At 43.5% G+C, this 20,837-nt stretch overlaps 1 protein-coding gene across 1 annotated transcript in view; it reads left to right on the top strand.

Annotated features, from left to right (window-relative positions):
• The window catches only part of DYNC1LI2 (dynein cytoplasmic 1 light intermediate chain 2), a 125,249-nt gene that overhangs the window by 7,313 nt on the left and 97,099 nt on the right, over window positions 1-20,837 (top strand). The gene's annotated exons all lie outside the window — the stretch shown is intronic.

Here is a 20,837-nt window from a genome sequence, read left to right as displayed (position 1 = left end):
CAAATTATATAGCTGTGATTGTGGCAATGGCTGCCTGTAATGTAAAACTGCATATTATTGACATTTAATTTCCTATGTGATTTGGATACTAAATGGGTAGATAGAGGCTTTTGGAATTTAGACAGCCTAGGCACAGACTTCCAAACTATTTGCTTTGCTGTAAAGGAGCAAGTTGAGGGTTTTTATGAGGTTTGACAAAAAATGAATATTTTGCTAATCTTCTGAAGGAATTGATTGCATGTTTTTCTTTTAAATATACCAATTAATTGATCATAAGGTGTTTAAACGTCTCACCCTGACAGTACATGTTAAGCGTGCTTCATTTCTCAGTATGTATACATTTCTTTTTTTTTCTCGCCCATCCATGTTTGGTTTTAGGTGAATGATGAGCTTCCCCAAAGAATTCTTGAGCATCTATTTCATTTCCATAGTCGCCACTTTACTACAGTGAAAATCCTTTTGGGCAGACCATTTCTCCTTTTTTATTTTTAAATCTTTTTATTTTTATTTCTCTTTTATTAAAACACATGTATAGAAAAATTAAACTCTCCAATAAGGAGCTATTGACTTTTGATAAGTACAAGAACAAACTAAACTACATAAACCACAACAAATACAGTATGTCTATATCCTCTGGTGAAACTTCCTCATTAACAGGGATTGCAGGATACATAGTATCAAATTTCATTGTGATTGAAATAATAATGCACTAACTCAGGGTGTCCAACCTTTTGGCTTCCCTGGGCCACATTGGCTGAAAAAAAAGTTTCTGTGGCCGCGCAAACGCTGCAGCAAGACAGAGGAGGGAGCCAGCAAGGCGGTAAACACCTAGGAGCAGCAGAGAAAAACACTGCATCGCCCTCGACCGGGGCTGCACAAAATACTTCATGGGGTCTCAGGTTGGACACCCCTGCACTGGTCATATGCCCCCAAAGTGAGGGAAATGACTTTTCAAATTAAACAAAAAGAAATCTGATTTATGATGTAGAAGGAAATCATGGACATCAGAAGAGAGACTTTATGCTGTCAGAAAATACACATTCTGCTGGTGTTTGTACAGACTAATTGTAAAGTATATTTTAAATACCACTTGATAAGTTAGTAGTGTGTTTTTCAGAAAACACAGGTTTGTTTGTTTTTTAATTATTATTTATAAGTTTTAACTTATTTATCAAATATTTAACTTGTAAAGAAATAAATTTAACCTAGAACATTCTCCAACATTCCAATAAAATTGGTTGTTTAACAATCAAAAATAATAAGAAATTAATTATACAGGTTCAGTTTTATTCAAGTCCTCAAATTGGATCCAAGGTTAAACAATTAGCGAGAAAATAAGAAAATACAATAAAGATTGAAAGCTTGTAACTGAGAGCAAAATGTATACTTCTCCCTCCGTATCCACGGTTTCCGTATCTGCGGATTCGCCTTTTTTTTTTTTTTTTGACTCCGCCCCCTAATTTTCATCACTGACCCCGGCATTTCACATTGGAAATTGCTGCTCCCATTGGTTCATGGAAGAAATCGCTGCTCCTGGCGTTGTACAGAGCAAATCGCAGGTCAGGTTATTCATGGTTTATTATCTTTTTCAGGTCTATTTTACCGAAAAACTGCAAATAACATGCAAAAAGTTATTTGCGGTTTTTTTTGGTATTCAATGCTATGTTCTGCCCACATCCCCTGCGAATATAGAGGGAGAAGTGTATAGCATACTAATGAGCTTAAGATTTTTCTTTATCTAGCCGGGAAAGTGAAATGGTTCAAAAAAGACATACTTATTCAATTGGTGATGTACAGTGCACTTGCAGGGATGTCGCAAGTAAAAAGTGGCCCCCAAAGCTAAAACTCCTGGCTTAAGCAAAAGAAATTCACGCCTACGCTTCTGCATCTCGCGTGATATATCAGGAAACACCTATATTTTATATCCAAGAAATCCTTTCTGCTTGTTCTTGAAGAGTAAGCTCAAAATCCATGCCTTGTCTGGTTGAAGGGCTACAGCTATTATCAATGATGCAGGGGGTCGCAGTTTCTTTATCTGATGTCACAAGAAGAGCCGAGACATCCATTGCTTCTTGATTACTAGATATTTGCTGTTGACCTTGATTATTAGAAGGCAAATAATAGACCTGAGAGAGTGGAGGTAAAAGTTTATCTGAGATTCCCAAGATTTCCTGAAAGTATCTTTTAATCGTTTCCCTTAGAATCCCAAAGTGACCCTAGGGAAGTTAATTTAACCTTAGGTTATTACTCCGTGAAGCATTCTCCAATAATCCAACTTTCCTCTTAAGATTAACATTGTCCTTAATTATTGTCTCTTGGATCTGTTTTAAAAAAGTTAAATCTTGTTCAACCTTCTGAATGCTGGATTTAGAGCCAATATGTTCCGTTTTCACATCTTTCAATTGCTTTGTATGTTCAATCAGTTTTCCTTCTATATTCTGGAAGTGTGGATTAATGGCTTTACCAAAATTAGTCAACAAATCCCAGAGTGCCTCTAGAGTAACTTCGGAGGGTTTAGTAAGAATAATAATAACTTTATTCTTCTATACCGCCACAATCTTGCAACTTCTAGACGGTTTACAATCAAGAGAGCTGGACATTCAGCGAATTACAATATGCAGATATTCAGAGGAAATACTGAGAGCAGAGACTTCAAGAAAGCAAGAATATAGAAATACAATTTGCTGAGCAAGAGTATAAGATAAACAGTTTGGTAGGTAATGTCCGAGAGGACCTGTTTGGAATAAGCCGCATGTTTCAGAAAATACAGCGAAAAATTACGATATGATAAAGTTTATATGTATCACAGTACCGTGAAATTCAAGTGGACTAAGGAGGGGGGAGGGGGTAAGGGTAGGAGGTAGGGGGGACCATTATTGGGGGGAGAGAGGGGAGAGCAGGTATGTTTGAGAATGGTATGTTGCTGACAAGTGTAAAAGTGCTCACCAGTTAAGAAAACCTCTTTCCCCTCTTCCAACTGGAGTTCTCCTACTCCCGCTGATGAAACCACTTCCGGTGGCTTGGCTGGGCTCTCCTGAAGAAGTGCTTCTCCTTCCGAGCTTCCCAGTGTTAGTAAACTTGCCTCAGGGGACAGGAACAACCCTACCTCCGGGGTTTCCTCAGTTCTTGGAGAGCTCGTAATATGGGGCTACGGGGTGGAGGTCAAATGTCGGGGCTGAGAGTCATATCTGTTCCATGGAAGGCTACAGCGGTCCCATTCATCCGTGTCACTTCTGCAGGCTGCTCACTGATGCATCTGTGACGTTCTGCATCTGCCTTAGGAGATCCTCTATTGTGGCCATAACGACTCCCCCGGTGCGCTGCGATGCAGCTGCAGTGCTCTGACCACGTCACTTAGGCATGTCAGGTAAGAGAAAAGAAAAATTCCCACTACCGCGAAAAGTTCTAGAGTAGAAACCAACAAACGCCCAAGGCGTGCTGCTCAGTCAAACAAGCCTGCGGCCATCTTGGATCCCAGTTTCTTTGTTTTCAAGTAGCCTAATGTTGTTGGGTTCTTGAGACAGGAACAGAAGTCATTGCTCTTTGCTACCTGTGTGAGTTACATTTTGTTCAGAAATAAAACTGGATAAATCTGCCTTGTCTACTGGACTGAAATGTACAATCAACATGATCCATATACATTGTTTTTCAGTATATTATCATTGCCATCAAGATGCATGATCAAGTTTTGAATCACTAATACTCCCTAAATAGAAGTTTAATGTGATTTACAATAATCCCAAAAAGATTAGTCATAACCAGGAATTACAAAATTTAAAGAAAACACATTAGTCATAAAAGGAAATGTTTTTTAAAAATCACATAGAAAATCTATGGGCTAGATTCACTAACCTTCCCGACTCACTCCGATCCATGTCCGGTCCGAGGCAGGCCAACTGATTCACAACGAGTCTGTATTCAAATGGGGGCGATTGGAAGAACACCCCCCATCGACCATACGGATCGCTTGAGAGTGATCCTGACCCATGCGCAGATCATCTTCTTTGCCTGTAGACTGTCTGCATTCATTTGATATCCGTGCTTTTTTATTTATTTATTTACTTTTTTTTTTTACTCATGAGCCTCAGAGATATTTGGAGCATTGAGATTAAGCATCAAATTTCTACGTCTCAATGGCCACAAATTTGGTCTTGGAGGATGAGGTGTACAGTGTCGGAATCTATGAGACAAACTTGGTTCTTTTTGTTGCATAGAGCATTTTGGACCCCAGTTCGATTACAAAAGTTAGACAGCTCTAAGTCTAATAGATGCTGACACTGTAAACTTGAAGTAGGGACTCTAGATCATTTATTATTCTATTGTCCCTTTATCATGGCCTTTTGGAAATCAATTTGGTCCCAAATTAATTGTTTATTAGAGAATCATGTAGCACTATCATATGACACGATTTTATTCGGTATGTCAATGAGAACAAAGAGTCAGATTTCATTAAACAACAATAAACTCTTATTTATTATGACAGGAGTCGCCATTCAGTAATTGGAAAAACTGCAGTAAATTAAATTATAACTTTTGGTGGAATTTATTGTATCACATTTATAAAATGGAAAGCATAATTGCTATTCAAAATGGGAATTACAATAAATTTTAAAAGATCTGGGGGCCATTGACTATCTTACTATAGATACTATTTTCTGTTGAAAGGTTATTTGCAAATGGGGGGAGGGGGTGTTTTAAAAGTTACTGTAGGCTTATTTAATAGAAAATAATACAGTGGTACCTTGGATTACAAGCATAATCTGTTCCAGGAGCATGCTCGTAATCCAAAATGCTCGTTTATCAAAGCGAGTTTCCCCATAGGAAATAATGGAAACTCGCTTTGATAGGTTCCTCCCCCCATGAACTGGCACTCCCCGCTGCCATCGGGCACCCCCCCCCGCCACGACCTGAGGTCCCCCCAACCCACCCGAACCCTCTTCTTACTTTGGTGTAGCCTCGGCACCGGCACCTGCACCAGCATGTCTTGTGCGTTGGTGCCGGTGCCTGAAGATCTGCCTCCTGTGCTGGGCCTTGAGCATGTGCGCATGCTCAAGGCCTGAGAGTTCACTTTTGACGTGAGAGTTCCTTATAGAAGGAGAATTGCAGCAAAGAGCAGGAGATGCTTTACTCGGGGCAAAGAGCAGGGCTGGTGGAAGTTGGCTGGGATTTCAGGGCAACATGGAACAGGAGAGTCGGCAGTCACTTGTTTTGGGATCAGCCAGCCAAGTCGGTGTTCCTCGTTTGTTTGTTTTTTAAAGTGAATCACTGCATGCCGTCCCCCCTCATTTGCAAAATCAGATCGGAGGATGATCGGCACAGAGGTTAGTGAATCAGGTTGGAGGAAAATCAGGTCGGTATATGATTGCAAACATGATCGGTGGGCTTAGTGAAACTAGCCCTATACCCCTAAATCAACTGGCATCTATCCATATCTTTCAAATAAGGAGATCTTAAGGGCTTTTCGAAATAAGAACATAAGAATAGCCTTACTGGGTCATACCAAAGGTCCATCAGCCTGTTCTCACGGTGGCCAATCCAGGTTACTAGTACCGGGCCAAAACCCCAAGAGTACCAACATTCCTTGACCGATCCAGGACTTTCCATACTACTACTACATACATTTCTATAGTGCAGCCAGACATATGCAATGCTATACATCAAACATGTAAGAGACAATCCCTGCTCAAAAGAAATACATTATAAGAAAGGATGCTTCTTTTTTTCCACCATCTAGCTGCCAAATATGAAAAAGTAGTAGTGTTATCGTCAGCTGTGTTTGTTTGAAATTTGCCATTTTACATTAAAAAAGCATCTCTTTTTTTAGGATACTTAAGTACTGTAATGGAAATATTTTGGGTTTCAGATTAAGAAGAATATTATTAAAATAAACTTGAGATAGGAAGGAATTTAACATGAATCAAGTAAAACCAATTCACTGGGATCCAGAAAGGAGGTGATTAATTGTGTACTGTTTAGAAATGCTGACCTATTTTACTACATGGGTGGGGCCCAGTGACTTTTCTACACACAGACCAAGCTATGAATCACTCTAGTGTGCACACTACATAATGCTTCTAAATGTCATTTCTAAGAGGTTGCATTGCTCATGGTAATTTTGAGACAAAAAAACATAGTAAATGACAGCGGATAAAGAGACCTGAAATGTTCATCCAATCTTCTATTAGTTACATGCCTTATAAATTCATGATTAAATGTATTTTTCTTTGATATTTCTGGGCCATACACTGTAAAGTCCATCCGGTACTGTCCTTAGGTTCCAACTACTGGAGTTGCCATCGAAGCTCACTCCATCCTATCCAACCATCTCACCTGTGGGATACATACCGTAAAGTCTGCTCAACAATGTCCTCATGTTCCAAGTTACTGGGGTTCCCATCGATGCCTTCCCTAGCCTATCCTGCGCCGAATTGCCATGTACGGGACAGAGACCGTTGTAAGTCTCCCCTAGTACAGGGATCTCAAAGTCCCTCCTTGAGGGCCGCAATCCAGTCGGGTTTTCAGGATTTCACCAATGAATATGCATGAGATCTATGTGCATGCACTGCTTTCAATGCATATTCATTGGGGAAATCCTGAAAACCCAACTAAATTGCGGCCCTCAAGGAGGGACTTTGAGACCCCTGCCCTAGTACCAGCCTCAGTTCTTCAGTTTATACCATTCATTTTCTAATTGGAGATCCTCTGTGTTTATTCCATGCTTTTTGAATTCCATCAATGTTTTCTTTTCTACTACCTCCCTCGGGAGAGCATTCTAGGCATCAACTACCTTCTCTGTGAGAAAGAATTTCCTAACATTACTTCTAAACCTCTAGTTTTACCATTTATCCTTCTCTGGAAAAGATTTGGTTCTATATTGATATCTTTCAAGTATTTACAAATCTGTCTCGTATCTCCCCTGTCCTTCCTTTCCTCCAGAGTATACATATTCCAGTCTCTTATACTTCTTTTGGTGTAAACCCCCTATCATTTTTGACACTTACTTCTGAACTGCTTCAAGTCTGTCTTATATCTTTCGCCTGATATGGCCTCCAAAACTGAACACAATACTCCCCAACTGTAGCCTTACCAACGATACGTACAGGGGCTTCAACAACTCCCTTCTGCTGGTTACTCCTCTTTCTATATAGCCTAGTATCCTTCTGGTTACAGCCACTGCCTTATCACACTGTTTCGTTGCCTTCAGATCCTCAGACACCATCACCCCAAAGTTCTTCTCCTCATCTGTGCATATCAGCCTCTCATCTCCCACCACATATGGCTCCCTCGCATTTCTACTCCCAAAATGCATCACTCTGCTCTTCTTTGCATTGAATTTTAGCTGATGGACATAAGGCCATTCTTTTAACTTTTGCAGATCCTTTTTCATGATTTTATTTTTTAAATAATTCTTTAATCATTTTCAAATTAAACAACAAGTGCACAAAAGAGTATATTACAAACAAATTATTCCAGAATAGCACTTTGATATCTGCCACATAGACTTCTAGAAAAATCAATAACCCCCCTACCACCCTCCCTTCATCATATTTTTAATAAAAATATACACATATTATATATCATAGTATAACATAATAAGTAACATTATTTCCAACTCCCTCCCCTCATTAGTGTGCTAAAAAAGAAAACGAAATCATATATTTTACTCCCTTTGGGGTGTCCATTCTGTTTCAGATCTTGGTATCATCTGCAAAAAGACAAATCTTAACCTTCTAACCCAGGGGTGGGAAATGAGAGCTACAATCCAGTTGGGTTTTCAGGATTTACCCTATGAATATTGTTGGTTGGTAAGGCTCACATCGCCATCGATGCAGGCACCAGGCTGAGCAAAACATGGATTGGTCTAGGAGTTGCCATACTCCTAGGCCAACTTTGAGTCAAGTCCATACTCCTAGGCCAACCCATTGTCAAGTTCAGCTACTTGACCTGATGGGTAGTGCCCCATCTCGTTGCAAAACTGTGTACATTATGCTTTGAGCAAAATATGCTTCTCAATCAAAACAGCAAAATAATTCACAGTGTCCTTTGGCCCAAAAATCAAATATTCAAAACAGTTGTCACTGTTTGGCAAGTCTCCCTTGCAAATTGCTTCTAAGGTCCATTAGTCTCTAGAGCTCATGCTCCTCAGGCCAGCGAGTCATTGGGTCAGCCCATTGGGTCCCCTTCATTGCATGTCTCTTTGGCTTCAATCTCTGAGCTCTTATGTACTTTAATACTTCTCAACCTTTTCATTCTAATATTGTTCTCCAGCCTACTTTTATAAACCCGCCACTGAGCTATCTTTATTGGCCTAAGCTCAGTGGGGAAGGGAACCTATCCACCCCAAATTATAGATGGCTCTAATCCCTACCAAAGTTCCCCCATTTAAAGGGTTGAAATATATCAGGATTCCTACAATTCTCACAGAAACAATAGGCTTGTATTTGAACTTCCCCTTTTGCCACACAGTCTGACTTGGGGATGCCTTGTCTTTCTTAACCTACTCAGTAGGGGTTAGCTTGCAAGGTACTCGGGTTTTCTGGCTTCTTTACTTCAGCTTCTGGGTGAGCCAGTATCTTGGAAAAAAAGTTTAAATCCTTTCCCCCTACCTCGGAGGTATACTGCTCTGAGCTTGTTAGGGCTGAGTTCTACAATTCTATTTCCTTGCTTAAATTTTCCACACTCTGAATCCTTAAATATCACTCTAGCATTTTCATTATTTCACGTCAGACATCTCTTCTCTTAGTTTATAACTACAAACATAAACCAGTGCCTTACTTACTCTATTTGGTGTCATTCCATGGGCTCCACTTCTTCAAAAGCTCCTTCCTCCCCCTCTGATTAGACGGGCAGGTATTCCTCTGGAATCTCTATAGGATAGTGATAGCTTATAATCTGTTCCTGGTCCTTTGCTATTTTGGGCTTCAGGGCTTCTGGTTTGGCATTCCTAGGCAGTGGAACTGGCCTTTGCCTGCTTTCCATTCCTCAGTCTATTCTGTGCAGTCCCTGTCTCTCAGCACTGCTCCTGTTCAATTGACCTGCCAGGTGAGGCTACCTTTCTAATTGTCTGGAGCTCTTGTGTATTGGCTGCCTTGAGAGAAACAGCCTGCTGCTTTGTCTGTTGGGGTATTATCCTTATTCCACCCCCTCTCTTGAGTGTTTTCTGGTATTGCAGTTAATCCCTAGGGCAGTGATTCTTAACCTTTTTTGAGTCATGGACCTCTTTAATAATCTGATGAAAGCTATGGACTCCTCTCCCCAGAATATTCGCATAAAAACAACTTTGTATGCAATGAATAAATAAATAAAAAAAATATAATGTGCTTTTATTTATCGAGATTTGATTGTCTCATGCATATATGACATACTCAAAGTATTAAACTTTAAGCAATCTAAAAAAACATTCCTTTTTTTGCAAAAAAGTAATGGCCACTCAGTATAATTATGAAATATAATCCTCTTTTGCAAATTAAAACAAATCTACTACTACTATTACATCTATTCTCTCGTTACCTGTGAGAAACATCAACAGTACAGGGCTGTATAAGGAATATTAATGTTAATTTTTATCTGGCCCTCATGGACCCCGTGAAATCTATCCATGTACCCCCTAGAACTCCAGGTTAAGAACCCCCACCCTAGAGCACTCTCTGTGAACTAACATCTTACTCATGAAAGGATGAATAGGATGGAAGGGAAGAAATTCTTTTCTTCCCTGTCTGCTCAATGATAGGGACTGCTTTCCTATCCTGCTTCAAGTGAGGGATTTCCTTAGCTTCAGAATTTTCCTGTCACAATATGCATTAGATCTTTTTGCAAGCACTGCCTCCATTGTATGCAAATAGATCTCATGCATATTCATTGGGGAAATCCTGAAAACCCAACTGAATTGTGTCCCTTGTCCCCTACCCCTGTTCTAATCCTTTGGCAATGTCACTCACAACATATTGAACAGAATCGGCCCCAGCAACAATCCTTGAGGCACTCCACTACCGCTCCTCCCAAGTGAATTCCATTCCCCATCACCCCCTGGCAACCAGTTTCTAATCCAGATCACCACTTTGGGTCCTAACTTCAGCCCGTCAGGTTTATTCAAGAGCCTCTTATGAGGAACCATGTCAAAGGCTTTGCTGAAATCTAAATACAATAAATTAAAATCTAAATAAATATCCATTTCTCTGGTCACTAGTGCTGCCCGATTCAGGAAAAAAAATTTCGATTCGATTTCAGCCTATTGAATTGGTTTTTCAATTCCATTTTCCTGCCCAATTGAGTGTTTGTTTGGGGTTTTTTTTTGTTGTTGTTTTTTTTTTTCAAACATCCTCGTGAGTTTATTTTATAGCCTCTTCACCCCCTTTGCCTTCTCCTAACCACACTGGCGCTGTGGTGTAAACAAAATAAACAAACAAAAAAGACTTTTCCTCTCTCTGTTAAATCCTAGCTCATGTTTGCAGTCTAACACCAGCTCTGGCAGGATACACATTTCAAATCTGATATATTGTAATCACAAAACAGAAAATTAAATTATTTTTTCTACCTTTTGTCTGGTCATTATTCAAATTTTGTTGGTCTCAGGCTCTGGTTGCCTTCTGATAACTTGCTTGCCAGGGTCTCCTTCTTTCTTCTTTCTCCCTGCTAACCATCCATCTTCTATCTCTGTCCTCCCCTTCCATTTCCCTTCCCTCCCATGGAGGTCTGGCATCTTTCCCTTTGTTCATCTCACTCCACAGATCCACCTTTTCTCAACTATCCTTTCATCCAGCATCTCTCCCTCCTTCCCCACCACCCCAGGGTCCACCATTTCTCCCTTTCTTTTCCCAACTACCCTCCTATCCATTATCTCTAACCCCCCTCCACACCATCTCTTGTGTCCAACTTCTCTCCCTTTCTGTTCCTTCCCTCCCTAAATCCCATTGTCCATCATCTCTCTCCTCTATTTTCAGACCCATTTCTTCCTCCCCAAAGTCCAGCATATGCATATCTCTTTGAACCCCCCTTCCCTCCCTCCGTGTACTTCTACACCAGGCCTGCCTATCCCCCCCTTGAAGGCCTGCATCCCATCCCTGAAGGCCTGCGTGTTCCCCCTGGCCTCCCACTGGGGTCCGGCTTCCCCCTGGCCTTGCCGCACTGTTTACCTTCGAGGAACAGCCTGCAAACAAGATCGCGGTGCTAGCGATCTTTGTACGGCTTTGGAGCCGTTTCCTCCGTCGCGGTCCCGCCCCTCCTCTGACGTCAGAGGAGGGGCGGGACTGCGATGGCAGAAACAGCTCTGAAGCAGTACAAGGATCGCTAGCACCGCGATCTTGTTTGCAGGCTGTTCCTTGAAGGTAAACAGTGCGGGGAGGCCAGGGGGGTGGAAGCCGGACGCCGGGGGGGGAGGGGGCAAGCCGACAGCAGCACTTCTCAACTGACCCTCCCCCCTCGCCCTCTAAAGCAGGTGCGGCAGCGGCTGGCCAGCAAGAGCAGCGCTGCCGCTCCTGCTTTAGGGGGGGAGGGGGGAGGCGAATCGGGAAGCCAATTAATTTTTTTTTCTTTTTGTTTTGCACCGATTTGAATCAATTCACCCGAAGTGAATCGTGAATCGGGCAGCACTACTGGTCACCCAGTCAAAGAATTAAATCGGATTTTATTGGCGCTTCCATTATTTTTCCAATAACCGAAGTGAGGCTTACCAGCCTGTCATTTCCCGATTCATCTGTGACCACTTTTGTGAAGAGGGACTACATCTGTTCTTCTTCAGTCCTGAACTTCTCTCATCTCTAAGGATTTATTGAACAAATCTTTAAGAAGACACACCGGAACATCTCTGAGCTCCTTCAATTTCCTGGGCTGGATCCCTTCTGGTCCCATGGCTTTGTTCACCCTTCAATTTTTTCATAATCACTTACTTCCGTGAACAGTGCATTATCCACTCTATTCTTATGTGTAATTCTGCCAGCCAATAGTGGTTCTTCTCCAGGATTTTCTTCCTTTAACACAGAAGTATTTATTTTGCACATTTGCTTTTTCCTCTTCACACTCTACTTAGCAGTTCGTAGCTTCTATTAGTCTCGCAATTCCATTTTTTTGTCTTCCCCCTTTCACTAATATACCTGAAAAAACCCAAAACATTGGCTTATCAAGTTGTTGTAGTCAGAATTGCATTGAAATTGAAAGTACCAGCTGTAGGGAAAAAAAGAAAGCATTTTCTTGGATCTTAAACTATGGAGATCTATGAAAATTCTTTTTTTCCCATTGTCATCCAAAACCTAAGTTAGTAGAAGGAGTCTGTATATTCTGGAATCATAGCAGTACATGTAATTTGGTAGTTAGCAATAGGAGGGAGAAACCATTTTGGCACACAGCAGATCTACTATCCTTTGCTGGACAGCCAAAACTGTAGTCTCTTTCTACTGTTCTTTGTGCTGAGCAGCAGTCATATGACATGATAGGAAATCTTTTCGAACACACACAGTAACTGCAAGTTAATACTAGTCTTGTGAAAGAGTAAAAACCCTTTGACTGATTCCTTTCATAAAAGGATTGAGAAGTGCAGGAAATACATAAGTGACCAGTTTTCATATTATAATTCTTGCTAATCATTTCTATCTCAAAGTAATTTATGCTTAATGTGTAATAGCTTAGCTAAAAAAAACCCACGTGTATAAGTTTGTTTTTCTAAACATCACATTAAGCATTAACCAACCAAATATGCTACATCAAAATTTGTGTGTAGGACAGCCATCTTGCTGTGGTCTTTCTTTATAATGATGCTGTGTGATAGATCTATGTTCTGGTTTTTATCTAGTGGTTCTAGATCTGGATTGCTTGATATCTGTCCAATCACATTTAAACTCTTGAAGGTGCTGATTTTATTGGGGGTGCAAAATGTACCTTATATGAGCGGTTGCCGAGCTTTATTTATATTGAAACTACTATTTCTGAGGTTGTGGGGGTGTCTTATTGTTTTTGCTGCTTCGTTGATCTTTCTTGGTCTCCACTGGTCTTTATCCAGGATTCTTGTGTCATCGAACCTGATAGTATTACCAGTTTTCATCTTGTGGAGAGCTATAATTTGTCACTGGTGTTATGTTTATGATGTCTTATATGTTCTTATAGCCTTTCTTCTGCAGTGTGGTTGGTTTTACCCATGTATGAGTGGTCACAACTGTAAGAGATTTCATACTACTACTACTTATCACTTATATAGCGCTGAAAGGCATAACACAGTGTTGTACATTTTGACAGTCCCTGCTCAGAAGAACTTACAATATACACTTCTCCCTCTCTATTCGCTGTGATAGGGGATTAACAGAACTGCAAATACAGAAAAAGCGCAAATAACTTTTTCATGTTATTCGCTGTTTTCTGTTAAAAAACATCATGAATATAGTGAAACAGCGAATAACATGGTGGGAGACCTGGCCTGTTCCTGAAGGAGAGGCAAAACATAGTGAAGAAAGTGCTAGGAATCGGTGATTTTCTCTGTAAACGCTTGGAATCAGTGATTTCTCTATGCAAGCTGATGTAATTTGGGGGGAGGAGCCAGGAAGCTAAAATCAGTGAATAATCGAAACCGCGAATGCTGAAACCACGAATATGGAGGGAGAAGTGTATACCATTTTGATATTGTATAGAACAGTGGTTCCCAACCCTGTCCTGGAGGACCACCAGGCCAATCAGGTTTTCTACTATTAGCTTTCAAGTTCTTCCGAAAAACCCAGATTAACAATTGTATCTTGACACATTCTTGAATTTATGTACTGCACCGCTACTGGAAATGTCCAGTCTTATAAATTGTAATCCGCTTAGAACCGCAAGGCACAAGCGGAATATAAATCACTAATGTAATGTAATGTAATGTTTTCAAGCTAGCCCTAATAAATATGCATGAGAGAGATTTGCATATAATGGAAGTGACAGGCAAGCAACTCTGCTCCATGCATGTTCATTAGGGCTATCCTGAAAACCCGATTGGCCTGGTGGTCCACCAGGTCAAGGTTGGGAACCATTGGTATAGAATATTTTGATAGTAACGTGAGGTAAATGGCAACTGCTCACAGTAAATGTGCGTATCATACGGGGAAGGTGCGAAAATAGCAAAGGGTTGCTTCTTATGTTTTCCTTTTGACGTTGTTCATAAGTACTGAGAGGTCTGGCCTTCTCTTTGCATTCAGTCACAGTGGCACCACTTCCACTCGTGGATAAGAAACAACAAATAAAAGGTTTTTTTAAAATTTTGTAGAGGGGTAATGTTTTGGGAGATCGGTAGATACATGCGAGAGACCATTGCTGGTATTAAAGGTTCTTAACATTCCTTCCTCCTTAAGGGTATTTTAGTTTTCCCAGCTAGGCTAGAAAAGACAAACATAAGATGACCAATCGCTAATGATTTTGCTTATTAACTACTGCAGTACTCACAGAAGGAAAGTGGTATATAAAATGAAGTTCCAAACATCTCAGAAAAGGTTGGTTAATTTTGGGGAATCCAGTACTATGGGGCTGTTGAGATTTGTAAAAGTACTTCTAAAGCAGGGGTCTCAAAGTCTCTCCTTGAGAGCCGCAATCCAGTCGGGTTTTCAGGATTTCCCCAATGAATATGCATGAGATCTATGTGTATGTAATGCTTTCAATGCATATTCATTGGGGGAATCCTGAAAACCCGACTGGATTGTGGCCCTCAAGGAGGGACTTTGAGATCCCTGCTAAAGTATAAGAGGATTTATTTTATTTCAATTTTTCACTCTTGTATATATCATTGTAAGTAGAATAAATCTTGTTGTGAGATTACCTCAGTTATCAATACCTTTTGTATTTTATTTCTAGATGTATGTTATCTAATCTAGGGTGTGTCCATATATTCTCACTGTTTATCATATAAGAATTGCTATACTGGGCCAGAATCTACTTCTAATAGTGGCAAAGCCAGATCACAAGTACCTGGCAGAATTCCAAGAGGTAGCGAGCTCCATGATACCCACCCCAGGGATAACATGGCTTAGCAGTTTATGAATTTTATTTTCAGGAACTTATCCAAACCTTTTTTAAACCCAGTTTCTATATGAGAGGAAAGGCCAAGATGGAGAATAAAGTGTGTGGAACCTCTTTTCTATCTTTGGCAGATTAAAAAAATTCAAAAACTTTTAGGGTTCCTTTTACAAAGCCATGCTAGTGGTTATATCGCAGGCACCCGGATTAGCGCGCTAGCCGGAAATCTACCACCTGCTCAAAAGGAGGCGGTAGTGGCTAGCGAGTGCGGCAATTTAGCACGCGCTAAGGCCCTAGTTCGGCTTTGTAAAAAGAGCCCTTAGTTTTCATTCAGTGTTAAGATTTATCTCCTCCTCCTTTTCACTAGTGAATTTCAGAGCATGAAGATTTTTTTGCATTTAGTATGAGTGATTGATTTTACTTTGCTTTTTTAACCTTTGTCTGCACATAATTTTAATGTCTGATTTACTATACAGTGTTAAGTATACTGTATTACATTTAAATCATTGTTTAATTTATAATCGGCATATTAAACAGTATTTTATTTATTTAAAAGTTCTTTTAGCCCACGTACACCTAAGCGGTTCACCAAGGTACATACATAGCTATCAAGTAACAATAAGACATAAAAACATAATTTACATTTATAGAAATTCTTCCCAAAATTTTTTAAAAAGCCTCTGCAGATAAAGTTGTCTTCAAAACCTTCTTAAATTTCTGTAAGTCAGATAGCTAGCAATCCAAGGGGCTGGTACACTTTTATCACCTGTGTCAAGTACCATGGGATCTCAAAATGAGCTACCTTAAATATCAACACAAGGACTTTATAAATAACTCGATATTTTACTGGTAGCCAATGGAGCTGTTTCAATAGTGATGTTGTGTGTTCAAATCTGCTTCCTCCACATATTAACCTTTCAGCTGCATTTTGAATGACCTGCAAGGCTCTACATTTGGAAGACGCTATCCCCAGATATAATATATTGAAAAGGCATTATCCCAGGACAAGCAGGCAGCATATTCTTAACGCATGGGTGACGTCACCGACGGAGCCCTCGGTACGGACCTTTTTAACTAGAAGTTTCTAGTTGGCCGCACCGCGCGTGCGCGAGTGCCTTCCCGCCCGACGGAGGAGTGCGTGGTCCCCAGTTTCTTCGTTTCCGCGGAGCGAAGAAGACGCGTGTGTTTTTCAACGACCGTTGAACTCACTTTTTTTTGCCTTCCCGCTCGCGAATTTTTTCTTATTTTATCTGTATTCACCTTCGGGTTTCTTTTCTTTTAGTTTGCAAAAAAAAAAAAAAAAAAAAAAACTTTGATTTTTTCTATCTTTTTTCGTTTTGCCCCGGCGGGGCCTGTTGCCATTATCCAGGCCTCGGGATTCGATTTTGCGGAGGCTGTTTTCCCCTTCATGCCCCCGCAGGTCGGTTTCAAGAAGTGCCAGCGGTGTGCACGCCCGATCTCCCTCACTGACCCACACAATTGGTGTTTACAGTGTTTGGGGCCAGAGCATCGGGCGGACTCCTGCACCCGCTGTGCCACTCTTAAAAAGCGGACGCTTAAAAACCGAAAAATCCAACAAGATCTGTTGTTCGGCACCGGGTCGACCATGGAATCCTCGACTTCGACAGCGGTACCACAGAAATCGGCACCGTCGGCTTCGACGACGCCCGACCCCACATCGGCGCCGCTGGCGCAAGGTAAGCCGGCTAAGAAGCCTACCCCTTCCCTCGAGCGCCCACCAGCCACAGTGGCGACACCGACCCTGCCGGCCTCGAGCCGAGCCCGAAAGCGCTCCGTCCCGATTTCGGTGAGTGCCTCATCATCGGCCTCCTCATCGCCGGGACGTAGAGCGGCACCTAAGGAACCGAAGAAAAAGAAAGCGGTTCCGGTGCCTCCCCTGGATGACCGAATTGCGGCCATCCTCCAGGGTCAACTGCAAGACCAGCTGAAACGTCAGCTCGAGCAACTGTTGCCTACTATCCTGGCACCGCTTCTTCCGGTACCAGACCGGCCCGAGCCCCGTACCGAGCCACCGGTGTCCACCCCATCGGTACCTATTAATACCTCCATGCCGATTCTCTCGGCCCAACATGCCACTGCGGATCCTCCTCGGGACCGAGCGGAGCACCATTCTTCCCGGGACCGGGACCGACGCCGGTCCTCCTCCCCCGGTACCGTTTCGGTACGCTCTGGGAAATCTTTGTCCAAGACTCACCATACCGACCCTTCCACCCCGGTGTCGCGTCATGCACACCCGGAGGTCCGGGACCCAGACTTGTGGGAAGAGTCTCCCCCCGGTACCGAGGAAGATCTCTCCTCCTCTGATGAGGATCCCTCAGCTCCTGATGCCACCTCCAGGCCTGAGCAATCCTCCTTCTCAAAGTTTCTCAGGGAGATGTCTGCCGCCCTATCCCTCCCTCTGGAATCAGACTCCAAGAAATCCCAAGCCTTTCTAGAGGCTCTGGATTTTGAGCAACCTCCCAAGGAGTTTCTTAAACTACCCGTGCATGACATCCTACGGGAGACTTTCTATAAAAATTGGGAAAACCCCCTTACAGTACCTGGGGCCCCACGCAAGTTAGATAACCTTTATAGGGTTATCCCTATTCCAGGATTCGATAAGTCACAACTTCCCCATGAGTCCCTCCTGGTTGAATCCACCTTAAAGAAGACTCAGGGCTCCAGTGTCTATGCCTCCACCCCCCCTGGCAGAGAGGGTAAAACCATGGACAAGTTTGGCAAGAGGCTCTATCAGAATGCCATGTTGGCCAACAGGGCGAACAACTATTCCTTCCATTTTTCATTCTACATGAAACACTTGGTCCAGCAGTTGTCAGCCCTCCAGAAGTATCTCCCAGAGAGGAAGATCCCACTTTTTCAGCAACAAATCTCTGGTCTCCTCCAATTGAGAAAATTTCTGGTCCGCTCGATATATGATTCCTTCGAGCTTACCTCCCGTGCCTCTGCCATGGCTGTAGCCATGCGCCGCCTGGCCTGGCTGAGAGTCTCAGACTTGGACATTAATCACCAAGATCGTCTAGCCAACGCCCCTTGTCTTGGGGATGAACTGTTTGGAGAGTCCCTGGATTCCACCACCCAAAAACTCTCTGCGCATGAAACTAGGTGGGACACCCTGATTAAACCAAAAAAGAAGGCTCCGCCTACACGTCCTTACAGGCCTCAAACCTCATACCAGCGCAGATTCTCAGCCAGACCACTCAACCCGCCTTCCCAACAGTCTCGGCGGCCACGGCAGCAACATCACCAGGCGCAGGCACGTTCTCAATCCACTCAACCTAACAAGCCTCTGCCTTCTGCTAAGCCGTCTCAGCCCTTTTGACTCTTCTCTCCAGGGCATAGCCAGTCTTCCACCTTCGCTACCTCTTCCACAACCAATCGGAGGTCGTCTCACCATTTTCTCCAGCCGTTGGGAGGTCATCACATCGGACCAGTGGGTCCTCAACATCATCCACCACGGCTACTCTCTCAACTTCCAGACTCTTCCACCGGACAACCCTCCCGTAGAGTCTGCTTCTCATTCATCTCAAATCCCCCTCCTCCTGAGGGAGGTTCAATCCCTCCTTCTTCTCAATGCCATCGAAGAGGTACCTCCAGACCAAAGGGGTCAGGGATTCTACTCCCGCTACTTCCTGGTACCCAAAAAGACGGGAGACCTCCGTCCCATTCTCGATCTCAGGAACCTCAACAAACACCTCGTCAAGGAGAAGTTCAGAATGCTTTCACTTGCCACGCTCTACCCTCTTCTCTCTCAACACGACTGGCTATGTTCCCTGGACCTCAAGGAGGCCTACACTCACATCTCCATCAATCAGACTTTTCGCCGCTACCTGCGTTTCCAGGTACACCACCTTCACTATCAGTACAAGGTGCTTCCCTTTGGCCTCGCCTCATCTCCCAGGGTATTCACCAAGTGCCTGATAGTGGTAGCGGCCTTCCTCAGATCTCACAACCTCCAAGTGTTCCCCTACTTGGACGATTGGTTGGTGAAAGCACCGTCGCCTCAACTTGTGCTACAGGCTACTCATCACACCATCACTCTCCTCCATCTCTTGGGGTTCGAGATCAACTACCCCAAGTCGCATCTGCTTCCCACCCAGCGACTTCAATTCATCGGAGCTGTTCTGGACACCACTCTAATGAGGGCTTTTCTTCCCTCCGATCGTCAGTGGACCCTGCTCCATCTCTGTCGTCAGGTCCTCATGCATCCCACCATTCCTGCCCGACAAATGATGGTCCTCCTGGGCCACATGGCATCGACAGTTCATGTCCTTCCTCTGGCACGCCTCCATCTCCGGACACCTCAATGGACTCTCGCCAACCAATGGTCACAAACGACGGATCTTCTTTCTCATCCCATCTCTGTGACATCATCTCTTCAGCAATCTCTCCAATGGTGGTTGAACTCCTCAAATCTTTCCAGGGGTCTACTCTTTCATCTGCCCCCTCACTCCATGACCATCACCACAGATGCCTCCCCCTATGCGTGGGGAGCCCATCTAGGGGATCTACGCACCCAGGGTCTTTGGACCCCACAAGAGCGTCAGCATCACATCAATTTCCTGGAACTCAGAGCCATGTTCTACGCTCTCAAAGCGTTCCAGCATCTTCTCTGCCCCCAGGTTCTTCTCCTGTGCACAGACAATCAAGTCGCCATGTACTACATAAACAAACAAGGCGGCACCGGATCTCGCCTCCTTTGCCTCGAGGCCCTACGCATCTGGACCTGGGCCACGGCCCGCAATCTTTTCCTCAAGGCGGTCTATATCCAGGGCGAACAGAACTCCCTGGCCGACAATCTCAGCCGCATACTTCAACCTCACGAGTGGACACTGGATCCTCCAACACTCCACTCCATCTTTGCTCGATGGGGCACTCCGCAGGTGGGCCTCTTTGCAGCACCTCACAATCATCAGCTGCCCCAATTCTGTTCAAGACTCTTCTCTCCTCATCGTCTGGCACCAGATGCATTCCTGCTCGATTGGAAGGATCGGTTCCTGTATGCCTTCCCTCCACTTCCTCTGATGTTGCGGACCTTGTTCAAGCTCCGCAGGGACAGGGCCACCATGATTCTCATCGTCCCTCGGTGGCCACGACAACACTGGTTCTCCCTCCTGCTCCAACTCAGCTCCAGGGAGCCCATTCCTCTTCCTGTGTTTCCTACTCTACTTACACAGCAGCATCAATCTCTACTACATCCCAATCTGTCTTCGCTCCACCTGACAGCTTGGTTTCTCTCGGGCTGACCTCTCCAGAGAATCTATCTCAGCCTGTCCGTCTCATTTTGGACGCCTCCAGGAAACCGGCCACCCTCCAATGTTACCATCAGAAGTGGACCAGGTTCTCCTCCTGGTGTCTACGGCATCATCAGGATCCCACCTCTTTGGCGGTGGAATCTGTACTGGACTATTTGCTCTCTCTGTCCAATGCTGGTCTCAAATCTACCTCCATCAGAGTCCACCTCAGTGCCATCACTGCATTTCACGAGCCTATCCTCGGAAAACCTCTCACGGCTCATCCTCTGGTTTCCCGGTTCATGAGAGGTCTCTTCAATGTCAAACCGCCTCTGAAGCCTCCTCCTGTCGTCTGGGACCTGAATGTGGTTTTATCAGCTCTCATGAAACCTCCTTTTGAGCCTCTTGCCTCAACTTCGCTCAAATTCCTTACCTGGAAGGTGCTTTTCCTGATTGCCATCACCTCTGCCAGGAGGGTTAGTGAGCTGCATGCACTGGTCGCTGATCCACCTTTCACTGTTTTTCACCATGACAAGGTGGTCCTGCGCACCCATCCTAAATTTCTTCCTAAGGTGGTCTCAGCTTTTCACCTCAACCAGTCCATTGTGTTGCCTGTCTTTT

Source organism: Geotrypetes seraphini, chromosome 4 (genome assembly GCF_902459505.1).
Source record: "Geotrypetes seraphini chromosome 4, aGeoSer1.1, whole genome shotgun sequence".
NCBI lineage: Eukaryota > Metazoa > Chordata > Amphibia > Gymnophiona > Dermophiidae > Geotrypetes > Geotrypetes seraphini.
The sequence above is the reverse complement of the archived record's forward strand: the minus strand, read 5'-3'. Positions and strand labels throughout refer to the sequence as shown.